Below are 16,097 nucleotides of genomic sequence, written 5' to 3'. Positions count from 1 at the left end.
GGTCCATGTGAAGTGAGGTCTCTGGTAGCATGTCATAGGTCTTACTGGGCTGCACAGAATCCCGGAAGCTCAGGGTCTTCAAAGGTTACTCTTCAGCTAACCATGAAATGCTTTAATCTCAATTGTAACATCCATATTAAATAATTGAGTATCTCAACTTGGCCAATCCTTTGTTAGGGAGTTTGTTACCATCGCAGATAACTTATTCCATGACAGATTTCACTAACATAACAAATATTTTAATTTCTAATAAATGTTCATGACTTGCTCACAGGAGCTCACAATACTACACTGAGAGCTAAGAAATGAGATTGGAAATAACACTTAAATCATGGCCTTAATATTTACTCCATGTTTATTAAAGTTACATATAGGTAGTTAGGATAACTATTACAATGATTAGTATGACATATATGTAAACAACATTGTTTTGATAAAACAGAATCAGGCACAAATGTGGAATCCTGTATTAGTAATGCCTTTGCCTGCAGTCAACAGAACTCAACTAGCAAGGCCTGAATAAGTGGCTGTTTGTTGTTTTTCCTCAGCATAACAAGTGTGGAGGTACGCAGTATGCTGTGTTCTCAGTGGCTCCACAGTATTGAGGCCTGCAGATTCTCTTGGCCATTCTTCATGATTGTGGCTAAATGATCTCAAGCTGCTTTTAAACTAGACATCCAGTTTTTCAGTAGTTCAGTAGACAATAGTTCAAGGCTGCATATTTGTGCAAGACACTAAGGCTGATGCCAACCTTATTACTCTCTTTGACCAAGCAGAACAGCAGCTTTCCCAGCAGCTACCTCTAGCAGATGTAGGCTTAAATCTCTGTTGGTAGAATGTGGGTATATGACCAACACTAACTACAAGAAAGGCTAGAAAAGCAGGAAGTAAGATTTATGTTTACCTTGCCAGTTGTGCTGTATCCCCTGGAACTGGGCACATTTTGGAGGTGGAATCATGGGTATTAGATAGGCAACTACAAGGTTTCTCAGATTAACCTGAAGTTTTAAAGGAAATTCCATAGAGATGATACCTTTGTGATCTTGAAATATAAGCAAGAGCAATAAAATAAAAATCTTGTAAGGACCTCACGCAAGGAGAACAGTACAAGCAAAGGCATGTATGTCTGAATATCATTATAGATACAATAAACACTTACAGTTTATTAAAAGTATAGTAGATTTTGTGTAAGGGGAAATGAAGAAAAAAAGGTAATGTCTGGGCACAGAAATTTTTAAATGCCATACTGAGAACAATGTAGATCTGTGGTGTCCAGTAGGTAACTGTCTGCACACATAAAGTTATAACATTTAAATTAACTAAAATTCAGTTAAAAATTTAGTTTCTCAGCAACACTGTACCTATTTCAAGTGTTCAGTAGCCAGCCACATGTATATAATGGCTACTTCACTGGACAACACAGATATAGAATATTCCAGTCAAATAGAAAGTTCTTTTGGGCAGCATTGGTCTAGATCCTTATTCTAGAGTAAGAGAGAGGGGGTTGGCATTGAAACATAATGGTTTTATGCTCATATTTGTGGCTTAGTAGGATTACACTGCTTGCTCAGTGGTAAAGGGATTGAAGGAAGAAGTAAGACTGGGGGAGCATAATGAGATACGAAGTAGTAACTTCTGTGTTCTAGAAGAGAGGTGATAATGGCCTGAAACAAGGTAAAAGCTGTGAAAATAGAAATAAGTGGAAATACTTGAAAGATACCAATTTGCTAGAATTGTCAGGACTTGTAATTAATTGAATATGGTAATGAGCAAAAAAGAAGAATATATGAGAATTTGGACAGGCAGGCCAATGATGGTAAAAAATCACAAGGGGAATGAATGATAGAAATTTCAAAGGAAAGAGGAATTTTAGTCATGAATGTGTTCAGTTTGGAGTTTCTGTGGGACCATGGATATCCAGTAGGCAATTGTATTATACAGTTCCGAAGCTTTGGAAAGAGTTTTGGAGGTAATCAGTTTAATAGTCCACATGCTGTGTGATGCTAATTAATGTTGCTTAGACAAGTGAGACTAGAAGAGAGACAAAGATAAAATCGTAAAGAATATCCTCCCATGTGTAACTGGCTTTCGAGAATGCCTGTGATCTGATCTAATTGGTTTTTAAAATAAATTATTGTAGTTTATGGATTTGAGAGAGGGAAGACTGGAAATAAGTGTACCGGTTAGGAGAGCCTTGTGATGATCTGTGTAAGAACTGATAATAGCATTGGAAGAGAGGCAGTTTAAAGAAATATTTTACAGATAGAAACTATGATTTGGTAATAACCCAAAATACTACATGCTCCTTGGGAAAGTGAGGCACATGGTAGATTGCAGCCATGTAGTTCCAGAGCTTCCAGCATACTGCCCTGTCGGATCATCCCTTGATTCAGGTTCTGGAGCGTTCTGCCCAGCCTGATGCCAACAAACCCGACCATCTCGGCTTCTTTCTCCCTTCCTTCATCCTGAACCTCACCTTATTTTCTGTCCTCTGGTTGACCACTGGCTTCGTGTACTCTGGAGTTGACTCTTTCCCTCTCCTTCATGACTGTGGGACATAAGGTAATTATATCTCCAATGTTTTTAACCTATTTCTCTCTACTGGCTGCTTCTTTAAGAAAAAATAAAACTAACACAGCAAAAAGATCTCCTTTGACTGTTCTCCTCCAGCAAGCCTTCTTACCTCCTCTTTTCTTCCAAACGTCCAGAAATAATAGTCATCTTCAATTTCAATTTTCCATTGATTCAGTGTCAACCGGAGTCAGTGTAAATGGACTAAATACAGCAATTAAAAGGCCAGGGTTAGTAGATTTAAAAAACATGACCCAATTACATGCTGTCTACAAGAAACTAACTTGAAATGCAATGATATGAGTATAGTTAAAAGGTTGGAACAAGATACATTGTGCAAACAATCAAAAGAAAGCAGGAGTAGTTACATTAATATCAAATAAAGTAGACTTCAGAGCACAGAGATTACCAGAGACAAAAAGGGACATTATGTAATGATAAAAGGGCCAGTCCACCAAAAGAATATAGCAATCCTAAATGTGCATACACTAAACAGAGCTGCAAAGTGTGTGAACCAAAAACCTGACAGAACTGAAAGGAGAAATAGATATATCCATGATTATAGTTGAAAACTATCAATGTTTATAGAACAACTCGACAAAATAGCCAAGTATACTCAACAGTATCACCCAACAAAATCTAATTGATAGTTATAAAACCCTCCATCTAATAGTTGTATAATACGTATTCTTTGAAAGTGTCCAGAGAACATATACCAGGATACACAATGTCCTGGGCCATAAAACAAACCTCAATAAATTTAGAAGAATGAAATCATACAGAGTGTGTTCTGTGATCACAATGAAATCAAATTAGAAATAGCAGAAAGATAACAGGAAAATTTCCAAAAGCTTAGAAATTAAACACACTGCTAAATAACCCCTAGATCAAAGAGGAAGTCTCAAAAGACATTTAAAAAAATGAAATGAAAATACAATATATGAAAATTTGTGGGACACAGCTAACAGCAGTACTAATAGGAAATTTATTGCACTAAATGCTTATATTAGGAAAGAGGAAAAGTCATATTAGTAATCTAAATCTTCCACCTCAAGAACCTAGAAAAAGAAGAGCAAAATTAAATCAAAACAAGCAGAAGGAAGGAATAAAGAACTGAAACCAATGTAAATAAAATCAGAATAGCAATAGAGAAGACTGAAACACAAAGCTATTGGAAAAGATCAACAAAATTAACAGATAAGGGAAAAAAGGCAGGAAGGAAGTGCGTGTGGCTGTAAGCACGGAAGGATCCTTGTAGTAATGGAACATTTCCATGTTATGATTGTATCAATGGTTATATATCCTGGTTGTGATTTGATAATTTTGTGAGATGTTACCACTGGGGAAACTGGGTTCACAGGATCTCTCTGTACTATTAAAACTGCTTGTGAATATATGATTATCTCAAAATAAAAAGTTTAATTAAAATATGTCAGTTCTAATGGGTCATATATTTGCCTTTCTTATAAATTTGGTTATCTTCTTAGTATTGAGTTTTGAGAGTTGTTTATATACTCTGGATATAAGTCTGTAGATTTGTGATTCACAAATATTATCTCTGAGTCTGTTGGTCATCTTTTCATTTCTATTAAGTATCTTCCATGGAACAAACATTTTTAATTTTGGTAAAATCCAATTTATTAACTTTTTCATCAAATGTGTTTTCCATGTCATATTTAAGAACTCTGCTTAATCCATGTCAAGACCATGATGTTTTCTGCTAAGTATTCTATAGTTGTATGTATTATAGTTACATCTGTGATCCATTTGGAGTTAATTTTTATAGAAGGTGACAGATATAGGACAAGATAACATTTATTTTTCACATATGGATGTCCAGTTATTCTACTATCATTGTTGAAAGACTATCCTTTCTCCATTTGAACTCACTTTGCACCTTTGTCAAAATTAATTGGTTTTATTTGTGTGGGTTCATTTCTGAGTTCTAATTTTTTCATTAATCCATCTTTTTTTTTTAATTTTGAGGTCAGTAGATTTTATTTGTTTGGATTTTTTAATTGAGGCACAATTATATGCAATATTATATTGGTTTCAGGTGTATAACAGTGATTTCATAATTATATACACTGTGAAATGCTCACCAAAATAAATGTAGTTACCAACTGTCCTTATACAAGATACAATGTATTAACTTTATTTGCTATGATGTACTTTTCATCCCTGTGACTTATTTATTTTATAATTGGAACTTTATCTCTCTTTATCCCCTTCATCTATTTCATGCATTTTCCAACCACACTCCCCCATGGCAAACACCAGTTTGTTCTCTGTGTTTATTAGTCTCTTTCTTTTTTTTTTATTTTGGTATCATTAATATACAATAACATGAGCAACATGTGGTTACTAGATTCCCCCCATTATAAAGTCCCCACCACATACCCCATTACAGTCACTGTCCCTCAATGTAGTAAGATGCTATAGAGTCACTACTTGTCTTCTCTGTGCTATACTGCCTTCCCCATGTCCCCACTGCTACATTCTGTTTGCTAATGGTAATGCCCCTTATTCCCCTTTTCCCTCCCTTCCCACCCACCCACCACAGGCCCTTTCCCTTTGGCAACTGTTAGTCCATTCTTGGGTTCTGTGATTCTGCTGATGTTTTGTTCCTTCAGTTTTTGCTTTGTTCTTATGCTCCAGAGTTGAGTGAAATCATTTGGTACTTGTCTTTCTCTGCCTGGCTTATTTCATTGAGCATAATACCTGCTAGCTCCATCCATGTTGTTGCAAATGGTAGGATTTGTTTTCTTCTTATGGTTGAATAACACTCCACTGTGTATATGTACCACCTCTTTGTCCATTCATCTACTGATGGACACTTAGGTTGCTTCCATTTCTTGGCTGTTGTAAACAGTGCTGCGGTAAACATAGGGGTGCATCTGTCTTTTTCAAACTGGGCTGCTGTATTCTTAGGGTAAATTCCTAGAAGTGGAATTCCTGGGTCAAATGGTATTTCTATTTTGAGCTTTTTGAGGAATCCCATATTGCTTTTCACAATGGTTGAATTAATTTACATTCCCACCAGCAATGTAGGAGGGTTCCCCTTTCTCCACAACCTCACCAACATTTGTTGTTGTTTGTCTTTTGGATGGTGGCGATCCTTACTGGCGTGAGGTGATATCTGATTGTGGTTTTAATTTGCATTTCCCTGATAATTAGCAATGTGTAGCATCTTTTCATGTGTCTGTTGGCCATCTGAATTTCTTCTTTGGAGAACTATCTGTTCTTATCCTCTGCCCATTTTTTAATAGGATTATTTGCTGTCTGGGTGTTGAGGTCTATGAGTTCTATCTATATTTTGGATGTGAACCCCTTGTCAGATGTGTCATTTACAAATATATTCTCCCATATTGTAGGATGCCTTTCTGCTGACAGAAGCTTTTTAGCATGATGTAGTCCCATTTGTTCATTTTTTATTTTGTTTCCTTTGCCCGAGGAGATGCATTCAGGAAAAAATTGCTCATGTTTATATTCAAAAGATTTTTGCCTAAGTTTTCTTCTTAGAGTTTTATCATTTCATGACTTACATTCAGGTCTTTGATCAATTTTGAGTTTACTTTTGTGTATGGGGTTAGACAATGATCCAGTTTCATTCTCTTGTGTATAGCTGTCCAGTTTTGCCAACACCATCTGTTGAAGAGGCTGTCATTTCTCCATTATAAATCCTTGGCTCCTTTATTGTGTATTAATTGACCATATATGCTTGGGTTTATATCTGGGCTCTCTAGTTTGTTCCATTGGTCTATGGGTATATTCTTGTGCCAGTACCAAATTGTCTTGATTACTGTGGCTTTGTAGTAGAACTTGAAGTCAGGAAGCATAATTACCCTGCTTTATTCTTCCTTCTCAGGATTGCTTTGGCTATTCAGTGTCTTTTGTGGTTCCAAATGAATTTTACAACTACTTGCTCTAGTTCATTGAAGAATGCTGTTGGTATTTTGATAGGGATTGAATTGAATATGTAGATTGCTTTAGGCAGGATGGCCATTTTGATAATATTAATTCTTCCTATCCGTGAGCATAGAATGTATTTCCATTTATTGGTATCTTCTCTAATTTACCTCATGAGTGTCTTCTAGTTTTCAGAGTATAGGTCTTTCACTTCCTTGGTTAGATTTATTCCTAGGTATTTTATTCTTTTTGATGCAATTGTGAATGGAATTGTTTTCCTGATTTCTCTTTCTGCTAGTTCATGGTTCGTGTATAGGAATGCAACAGATTTCTGTGTATTAATTTTGTATCCTACAAATTTGCTGAATTCAGATATTCTAGTAGTTTTGGAGTGGATTCTTTAGGGTGTTTTATGTACAATAAATATGTCATCTGCAAACAGGGACAGTTTAACCTATTCCTTGCAAATCTGGATGCCTTTTGTTTCTTTGTGTTGTCTGATTACCATGGCTAGGACCTCCAGTACTATGTTGAATAATAGTGGGGAGAGTGGGCATCCTCGTTTTGTTCCCAATCTTAAAGGAAAAGCTTTCAGCTTCTCACTGTTAAGTATAATGTTGGCTGTGGGTTTGTCATGTATGGCCTTTATTATTTTGAAGTACTTGCCCTCTGTACCCATTTTGTTGAGAGTTTTTATCATAAATGGATGTTGAATTTTGTCAAATGCTTTTTCAGCATCTATGGAGATAATCATTTGGTTTTTGTCCTTTTTGTTGATGTGGTGTATGATGTTGATGGATTTTCAAATGTTGTACCATCCTTGCATCCCTGGGATGAATCCCACTTGGTCATGATGGATCATCTTTTTGATGTATTTTTTAATTTGGTTTGCTAATGTTCTGTTGAATTTTTTGCATCTATGTTCATCAGGGATATTGGTCTGCAATTTTCTTCTTTTGTGGTGTCTTTGCCTGGTTTTGGTATTAGAGTGATGATGATATCAGAGAAAGAGTTTGGGAGTAGTCCCTCCTCTTCTACTTTTTGGAAAACTTTATGGAGGATGGGTATTAGGTCTTCAATAAATGTTTCATAATATTCAGCAATGATACCACCTGGTCCAGGAGTTTTGTTCTTAGATAGTTGTTTGATTACCAGTTCAATTTCCTATCCGGTAATTGGTCTACTCAGATTTTCTGTTTTTTCCTCGGTCAGCCTTGGAAGATTGTATTTTTCTAGAAAGTTGTCCATTTCTTCTAGGTTATCCAGCTCGTTAGCACATAATTTTTCATAGTATTCTCTTATAATTATTTGTATTTCTGTGGTGTCCGTAGTGATTTTTCCTTTCTCATTTCTGATTTTGTTTATGTGTGTAGACTCTCTTTTTTTCTTGATAAGTCTGGCTAGGGGTTTATCTATTTTGTTTATTTTCTCGAAGAATCAGCTCCTGCTTTCATTGATTCTTTCTATTGTTTTATTCTTCTCAATTTTATTTATTTCTGCTCTAATCTTTATTATGTCCCTCCTTCTACTGACTTTGGGCCTCTTTTTTTGTTCTTCCTTTTCTAGTTTCGTTAATTGTGAGTTTAGACTGTTCATTTGCTATTGTTCTTTCCTGAGGTTGCCATCTGTTGTAATATACTTTTCTCTTAATGCAGCCTTCGCTGCATCCCTCAGATTTTGTGGTGTTGAATTATTGTTGTCCTTTGTCTCCATATATTGCTTCATCTCTTTTTCTATTTGGTCTTTGATCCGTTGGTTATTTAGGAGCATGTTGTTAAGCCTCCATGTGTTTGTGGACTTTTTCGTTTTCTTTGTGTAATTTATTTCTGGTATCATACATTTGTGATCTGAGAAGCTGGTTGGTACAATTTCAATCTTTTTGAATTTTCTGAGACTCTTTCTGTGGCCTAGTCTTGAAAATGTTCCATGGGCACTTGAGAATAATGTGTATCCTGCTGTTTTAGGGTGTAGAGTTTTGTAGATGTCTGTTAGGTCCATCTGTTCCAATATGTTCAGCATGTTGTTCAGTGCTTCTGTCTCCTGACTTATTTTCTGTCTGGTTGATCTGGACGTTGGAGTGAGTGGTATGTTGGTTTCCTAAAATGAACGCATTGCATTCTGTTTCCCCCTTTAATGCTGTTAGTATTTCTTTCACATATGTCAGTGATCCTGTGTTGGGTGCATAGATATTTATAACAGTTATATCCTCTTGTTGCACTGACCCTTTTATCATGTAATGTCCTTCTTTGTCTCTTGTGACTTTCTTTGTTTCGAAGTCTATTTTGTCTGATACAAGTACTGTAACTCTTGCATTTTTCTCCCTATTAGTTGCATGAAATATCTTTTTCTATTCCTTTACTTTCGGTCTGTGTATGTTTTTGGGTTTGAAGTGGGTCTCTTGTAGGCAGCATATAGATGGGTCTTGTTTTTTTATCCATTCAGTGACTCTGTGTGTTTTGATTGGTGCATTCAGACCATTTACATTTAGGGTGATTATCGATAGGTATGAACTCATTGCCATTGCAAACTTCAGATTCATGGTTACCAAAGGTTCAGGAGTAATTCCCTTACTATCTAACAGTCTAATTTAGCTCACTTAGTATGATATTACAAAAACAACCTAAAGGTTCTTTTTTTTTCCTCCCTTTTCTTCCTCCTCCATTCTTTATATATTAGGTATCATATTCTGTACTCTTTGTCTATCCCTTGATTGACTTTGGGAGTAGTTGATTTGATTTTGCATCTGCTTAGTAATTAATTGTTCTACTTTCTTTACTGTGGTTTTATTTCCCATGGTGACAGCTATTTAGCCTTAGGAACACTTCCATCTATATAGCAGTCCCTCCAAAATGCACTGTAGAGATGGTTTGTGGGAGGTAAATTCTCTCAGCTTTTGCTTATCTGAAAATTGTTTAATCCTCCTTCAAATTTAAATGATCACCTTGCTGTGTAGAGTATTCTTTTTCATTGCATTAAATATATCATGCCACTCCCTTCTGGCCTATAAGGTTTCTGTTGAGAGATCTGATGATAGCCTGATGGGTTTTCCTTTGTATGTGATCTTTTTTCTCTCTCCAGCTGCCTTTAAAAGTCTGCTTTGTCTATTATCTTTGCCATTTTAATTATTATATGTCTTGATGTTGTTTTCCTTGGGTCCCTTGTGTTGGGAGATCTGTGCACCTCAATGCCTGGGAGACTATCTCCTTCCCCAGAGAGGGGAAGTTTTCAGCAATTACCTCCTCAAAGACACTTCCCATCCCTTTTTCTCTTCTTCTGGTACTCCTATAATGTGAATATTTTTCCATTTGGATTGGTCACACAGTTCTCTCAATATTCTTTCATTCTTAGAGATCCTTTTTTCTCTCTGTGCCTCAGATTCTTTGTATTCCTGTTCTCTAATTTCTATTCCATTTACTGTCTCTTCTACTCATCTAATCTGTTTTTAAATGTCTCCATTGTATGTTTCATTCCAGATATGGAAATTTTTAATGAGTGAATCTCCATCTTAAATTGGTTCCTGTGTTCTTGAATATTTTTTTGTACTTCCATGAGCATGTTTATGATTTTTCTTTTGAACTCTTTATCAGGAAGATTGGTGAGTTCAGTTTCATTTGGCCCTTTTTCTGGGGTTTCTGAGATGCTCGTCTGAACCAGGTTCCTTTGACATTTCATATTTCTATGTGGCGCTTTCCAGTGCCCAGAAGCTCTAGTCTCTGGAGCTGCTCAGCCCCTGGAGTGAGGTTGGGGTCGCAGGGGAGTGGCACTTGTGCTGGTCAGAGGAAAGAGCTGTTTTCTGCTTCCTGGCTGCAGTGCCTGTCTCCAGTATTAGAGCCAGTGGGCCGAGCACACAGGTGTAAGCCTCTGTGCTTTGGGCCTCTAGCTGTTATAGGCGGGGCCTCCCTCTGGCTGGCCTGATGCCAGCACAGTGACTGCCAGTTTGCAAGCTGGTGCCAGCAGGCCAGGAGGAAGGTGCAACAGGCTGCATGTCACAGTGGGGGGCCTCCGAGCTGAGTAGCCAGCCAGGGGGATGGAGCACCTAAAGCTCCTCAAAGTTCCCAACCTGCTGATCAGAGCGCACCCAGACAACCTTGTCCTCCTTTCCCTTCTCCTGTGCAGCAAGCTCCATGCAAACCCACCCCTTCAGCAGCCCTCTTGCTGCTAGGAAGCCTCTCAGACTACCCCCTTTCTTTTGTGGTGGATGTGAATCCCCGTCTTCCACAAATGGCTGGAATCTCAGTCTCTCAAGCAGTCCATCTGTCCCTGCCCTCCAACCGCACCAACCTCCAGAGCATCACACAATGTAGGTTTGTGCTCCAAAGCATATCTCCACAGCTGGGTGTTCAGCAGTCTTAGGCTTCCATCCCATCCCTGCTCCATTTCTCTTCCTCCCGCCGGTGAGCTGGCGTGGGGTTAGAGCTTAGGTCCCACCAGATCAAGGCTTTGGTGTGTTACCCTGCTTTGTGATGTCTGCTCTGTTCTCCAGGTGTATGCAGTCTGGTGCAGCCTTCCTTCCTGTTGCTGCTTTAAGATTAGTCTTAACTATATTTTCATACTATATGTGGTTTTGGGAAGAGTTCTCTGTCTCACCTCTCATGCTGTCATCTTGAATCGATCCCATCTTCTTATGTATTTATTGAATTTGCCAGTGAACCCATCTAGCTTGGAGTATTCTTTGTTGGAAGGTTTTAAACTATTAAGTCAGTTCATTCTATAATACATTAACTCTTCACATTATTTCTTGAGTGACTTTTGCTAACTTGCATTGTTCAAGGAATCATCCATTTTATCTAAGTAATCAGATTTATGAGAACAAAGTTCATATTTCCTTATTATCCTGTTAAGTTCTGTTGTGTCTGTTGTTATGTATCTTCTTTTGGTCCTGTTCTAGGTCATTTTTATATTACCTCTTATTTTATTAATCAGTTTAGCTGGAAGTTTATCACTTGTATTAACATTTTTCAACAAACCAACTTTGATTTTTTTTCTCTCTTTTTCAGTCTGTTTCCAATTTCTTTGGTTTCAGTTCTTTATTATTTCCTTCCTTCTGCCTACTTTGGGCTTATTTTGCTCTTCTCTTTTAAGTTATTTAAAGTGGAAGTCCAGATTAATGATTTCATACTCATATTCTTTTATATTAGTATTTAATGTTCTAAATTTCCCTCAAAGTACTGCTTTAGCTACATCCTGAAATTTTAGTATGGTATACTTCATTTTTCATCAGCTATTTTGAAATTTTCTTCAAGACTTCTTTTTTGTACCATGGGTTTTTTAGAAGTCGGTACATTTGGGGATTACCCATATATATTTCATTATTTATTACTAGTTAGTTCCATTATGGTCCAAGAACATACTTCTCATGGTTTCTATTTTTAAAAATTTGTTAGAGCTTATTTTTTATCCTTAATATGGTCTATCTTGGTGAATATTCCATGTACACATGAGAAGAATGTTTTTTCTTTTATTGAGTATGTTCTGTAAATGTCAATTGAGTTGTTAGTCAATAGTGTTGGTCAGATCTATATTTTCTGCTTCTATTTCATTAATTACTGAGAAAGGAATATTGATCTATAACTGTAAATTTCTTTATTTCTTAATACAAAACTACTTTAATATGACCAGAGACCTAAGATTGAGAATTAACCACCCAATATTCTTAATCCAGCCCAAATGGCACTTATTTTCTTCTAACTTATGGCAGGCAACTCAATTTTGGTTATTTTCTGGTACTTCTTCACATAACAGAGAGTATAATTTTAGTCAAGTGTATAGTTATGTAGAGGCTTGATTATAAAATCTTTAATTACACTAGACTTATTGGCTTTGAGAAACTAATGATTTCCAATATTATCTCAGAATGCTGTGGCTAAAAGCACTAGAAATTATGTATTTGGAAATGTACTGTTGAACAGAGATCAGGATTTTTTTTTTTTTTTTTTGCCCAGTTTAAAAATTCTGACCATGGTTTGAAATTCCTTCTAATTAAATGTCTTCTTCCACTGGAGTTTTAGAGCCTAGTAAATATATTGGGCTACTGAAAACAGTAAGAAAACAAGTGATGACACTTCCTTTTATGTATTTAAGTAGTTTTAAATGCTTCCAAAATATCTAGCTTCCAATAAGAAGTACTTTCAATAAATGTTTAAGTGCTTCCAAAGTATATAGCATGTTAAAAGAAATTTTAACCATAAACTTTTTAGTTCTTCTATTAAGACTTCATTTATTAAGTTGTATTTATTTTTTAAAGCAGTTCATTTCTTCAACATCGATATGTAATACACTTTCTGAAATTTCCTGCAAGTATATGATTAGATTTACCATTTAAAAATGATTATTCCTGACACCTAAAGTATCCTGGTACTGAAGACTGCTGGGTTAGAATGTTCATGATAGACCATACCCCCACCCCAACACTATTCCAGGTACTTAAAGTCAGCCTCATCTTTGAGTCATACATCTTAGACAGTACAACACTCAGCCGACTTTAGTCTTAAACTCACTAACCAGACCTGGACCAACTTCAGCTTATATCAACGTCCTCTACAGGAAGCCTAAAAAACCCCTGGGGGTGCCAAGGCTGAGCCCTGAGGTCGAGCCCCTGGGGGCTGCCAAGTGGCCCCAGGAGCCCAGTGCCAGTGAGAAGGGTGAGGAGTGACCCAGGGGCCACACCCTCCTGTGATGCAGTTGCTGAGGAACTGAGTGAACCCAGCAGCCCTCTTTCTCTCCTCCAGCTCCCTGGGCCCCTAGCTAGGCCTTCTCCTCATTGCCCTCGCAGCTCCCAAGGCCAAAGGAGCCAGAGACTGTTTTCTGCATGAAGCCCATGGAGCTGCCACCTACTACATATCTTTTCAGATTCATGTTGGAACTTCCAGGGCACAGAATAAAGCAAATGATTTTCTTGTTTCACCTGGATAAATAAATAAATAATACACACATACATACATACATACATATATACATAAGTGTGTGTGTGTATATAAAATTATAATTTTTGTGATGTGTTCAACTGAACATACGTATATGGGATCCAGGTATGCCCAGCACTTTACATATATCTAATGAGGCTAAAAAAAATACTTCACCAAAAATATATTGTCAAAATTGGTTTTAAATCACAGAGAAACAATCTAATGTCTTCTTCAAGCTATCTGGTTTAACAGCAGAGTGATAGAACTGCAAATCCATTACGTTTGAGTCGATTAGCCAGTGGAATGCATTTAGATTGGAAGGGAAATAATTTTTATCCTCAACTCAAAACTAGGTTCTAAATCACAAAGGAGACATTTTCAGGACTTACTTGGAAATAATAATTAAATGTGGGTAAAAATCATAGCATTATTACTCCATCTGTCATATTCAGTTTCTCTTCCTCATTTCTCAACCTTGACTTCTTTATTTCATGGGTCTCTGTTTTTCTACTCTCCAATTCTTTCCATAACTGAGTAAGCCAGAGGCAAATTGAGTATCTACAGCTAATTACCCCAATAAGTTCTTTCCTGTTGCTATATGGTAACTCATGTATGATATCATACTCCATTATTAGTATATCTCATAATTAACCTAACTGATACCACTTATATCAGGGACTGTAGCCTATGTCTTTGATAGGCCTCTGACAAAACTTAAGCCTCTAGCCTTTTTTTTTTTTACCTCTAGGGACTCTGCTTAATATATGTCAAACCAAAATTTTATGGGCACTATTAGTACTTCAAACAGATGCCTGTAAATGCCAAGTTTCCTAGAGCAGTGTCTCTTGTCTAGCCATTTAAGACATTTGAGATCACCTGTATGCATTTTCTGTGAAAATTTTAAGCTATCTCTCTGGCTTTTGTAAAATTATTTTAAAGACAGTGTTCTACCACTATATACAATTCCATATGACCCACAATACCAAGAAAGACCCTGTCTTCCCATCATTAGTTTTCTCCTGACCTAAATGTCAGAAACACGATGAGCTCACTTAATGAAGTGAGCCGCTCCCAGGCTCATAATTTCATAAGATGCTACTTGACTGAGATTGCTGGATAAATTAAGAAAATTCATCATTTATTACATCCTATTAAAAAGGATAAAAATGAGCTCTTCCACCACAAACTCTACAAAAATTTTGTTTCTTCACTAGTTAGGAATACAGATGACACGGGCAGTGCATGTTGCTTTAACTTCTATTTTTAGCTTTTTCTACTTTTGCTGTGTTTCTTTATCCCCTCAAATTTCTTATTTTTGTAGTTTGTCAGTAAATTTATACCAAAATTTAAGTGCAGACAAAGAAACACTCTTTGTAATTCAGTTTGACCTAAATATATATTTTGTTCTATAAATTTCCATTAATGTAATAAAAGTAGTGCTTTCATTTCCTTCAATTATTATTAGGTATTTTTCTATGATTTTATAGATGATTTTTTTTTATAGCAATGTGCTACCTCCAAAAAGTTTTCAGTAGGACTTGAACGGTAAACGGTAAGTGGGGTTAAAAAAAGAAAATCCCCAACCTTTAAAAAAGTTTTAATTAACCTTATTAAATGTACTACATAGAATTTGTTGGAGAAAATATATTACACATTTTAAAAGATCTAAATTTGGAATAATTATTTAAATAGACATAAGGAGTGAATAAGAGGCATCACAAAGAATGTCAAAATGACTAGCACTGAGAAGAATGAGTTACAGGCTGAACAATCACACCTATGCTGAGTAGGTCTAACTGATATTAAAGAGAACCTCTGACCTACTTAACTCAATGGGAATTAAACAATTAAAAATAGTGCTAGTGAGACCACAACACTGTGGGCACTGTCAGAATTCAGCAAAGGGAGTGACACTCTAGAACTGAGGATTAGCTCTCCCAGCTGATGAGTCCCCACGTGTGAAGGTCATAGACCTATGTCTAGGTAGAGTGGGAGGAGAAGAGAGAACAGAACTACAAATTCATCTTAGTGGATACAATTTTATGTTGATGCTTGTTCTATATAATGTAGGGTTAGTTTACCTGAGTTACCAGTTTAGTTACACTAAAATGTTTTTATTTTATTTGAAACAACAATTCAAAGAAAAAATCTCATATGTCTTGGCCATACCCTCTTACAATTGCTTAACTCTTCGTTCCTTGTAACCCAGAACTTAACTGCAGTGAATGCATGCAAAAGTTGAGTTCAAGTCAGATTAAGAGTACTTCCTTTATAGGATTGCCACATGGAGTTTCTATTTGCAGAGCGCTTAAACGGTGTCTGGCACATAGGAAACACTTTGTAAGTGTTCATTAAATTAAAAACTAATGATATATCATAGCAAGGATCAAAATTCTAGTTAAGACCTCATACCCCTAAATAATAATAAAAATGATAAATAATATTACTCCTTCAAATTGAAAATTAATGGGAAATGGTTCTTTCCAGAGTCATGAGTCCCTGTATACCAAATGCCTTTTTCTGTGGGTTAGCCCATCAGTAGTAGTTGTCTTTTCTATAGCTTGGTCAGCTCTAAGCAGGATCACTGCCTCTGCCTCTTGGTGTTTATTACAACAGTGCCAAGTCAGGGTGGACTGGCTCCTGACGTGAGTTTCCTCTCATCTTTGATTTTTCATTCCCACTCTTTTACAGAAAACGTAGTTTTAAAACAAT

General features: G+C 36.5%; 1 protein-coding gene across 7 annotated transcripts in view; it reads left to right on the top strand.

Moving 5' to 3' along the window:
- TBC1D5 (TBC1 domain family member 5) overlaps positions 1 to 16,097 on the top strand; it is a 642,656-nt gene that overhangs the window by 408,467 nt on the left and 218,092 nt on the right. The gene's annotated exons all lie outside the window — the stretch shown is intronic.

The sequence above is a fragment of the Manis javanica genome, chromosome 15 (genome assembly GCF_040802235.1).
Source record: "Manis javanica isolate MJ-LG chromosome 15, MJ_LKY, whole genome shotgun sequence".
NCBI classification, from domain to species: Eukaryota; Metazoa; Chordata; class Mammalia; order Pholidota; family Manidae; genus Manis; species Manis javanica.
The sequence above is the reverse complement of the archived record's forward strand: the minus strand, read 5'-3'. Positions and strand labels throughout refer to the sequence as shown.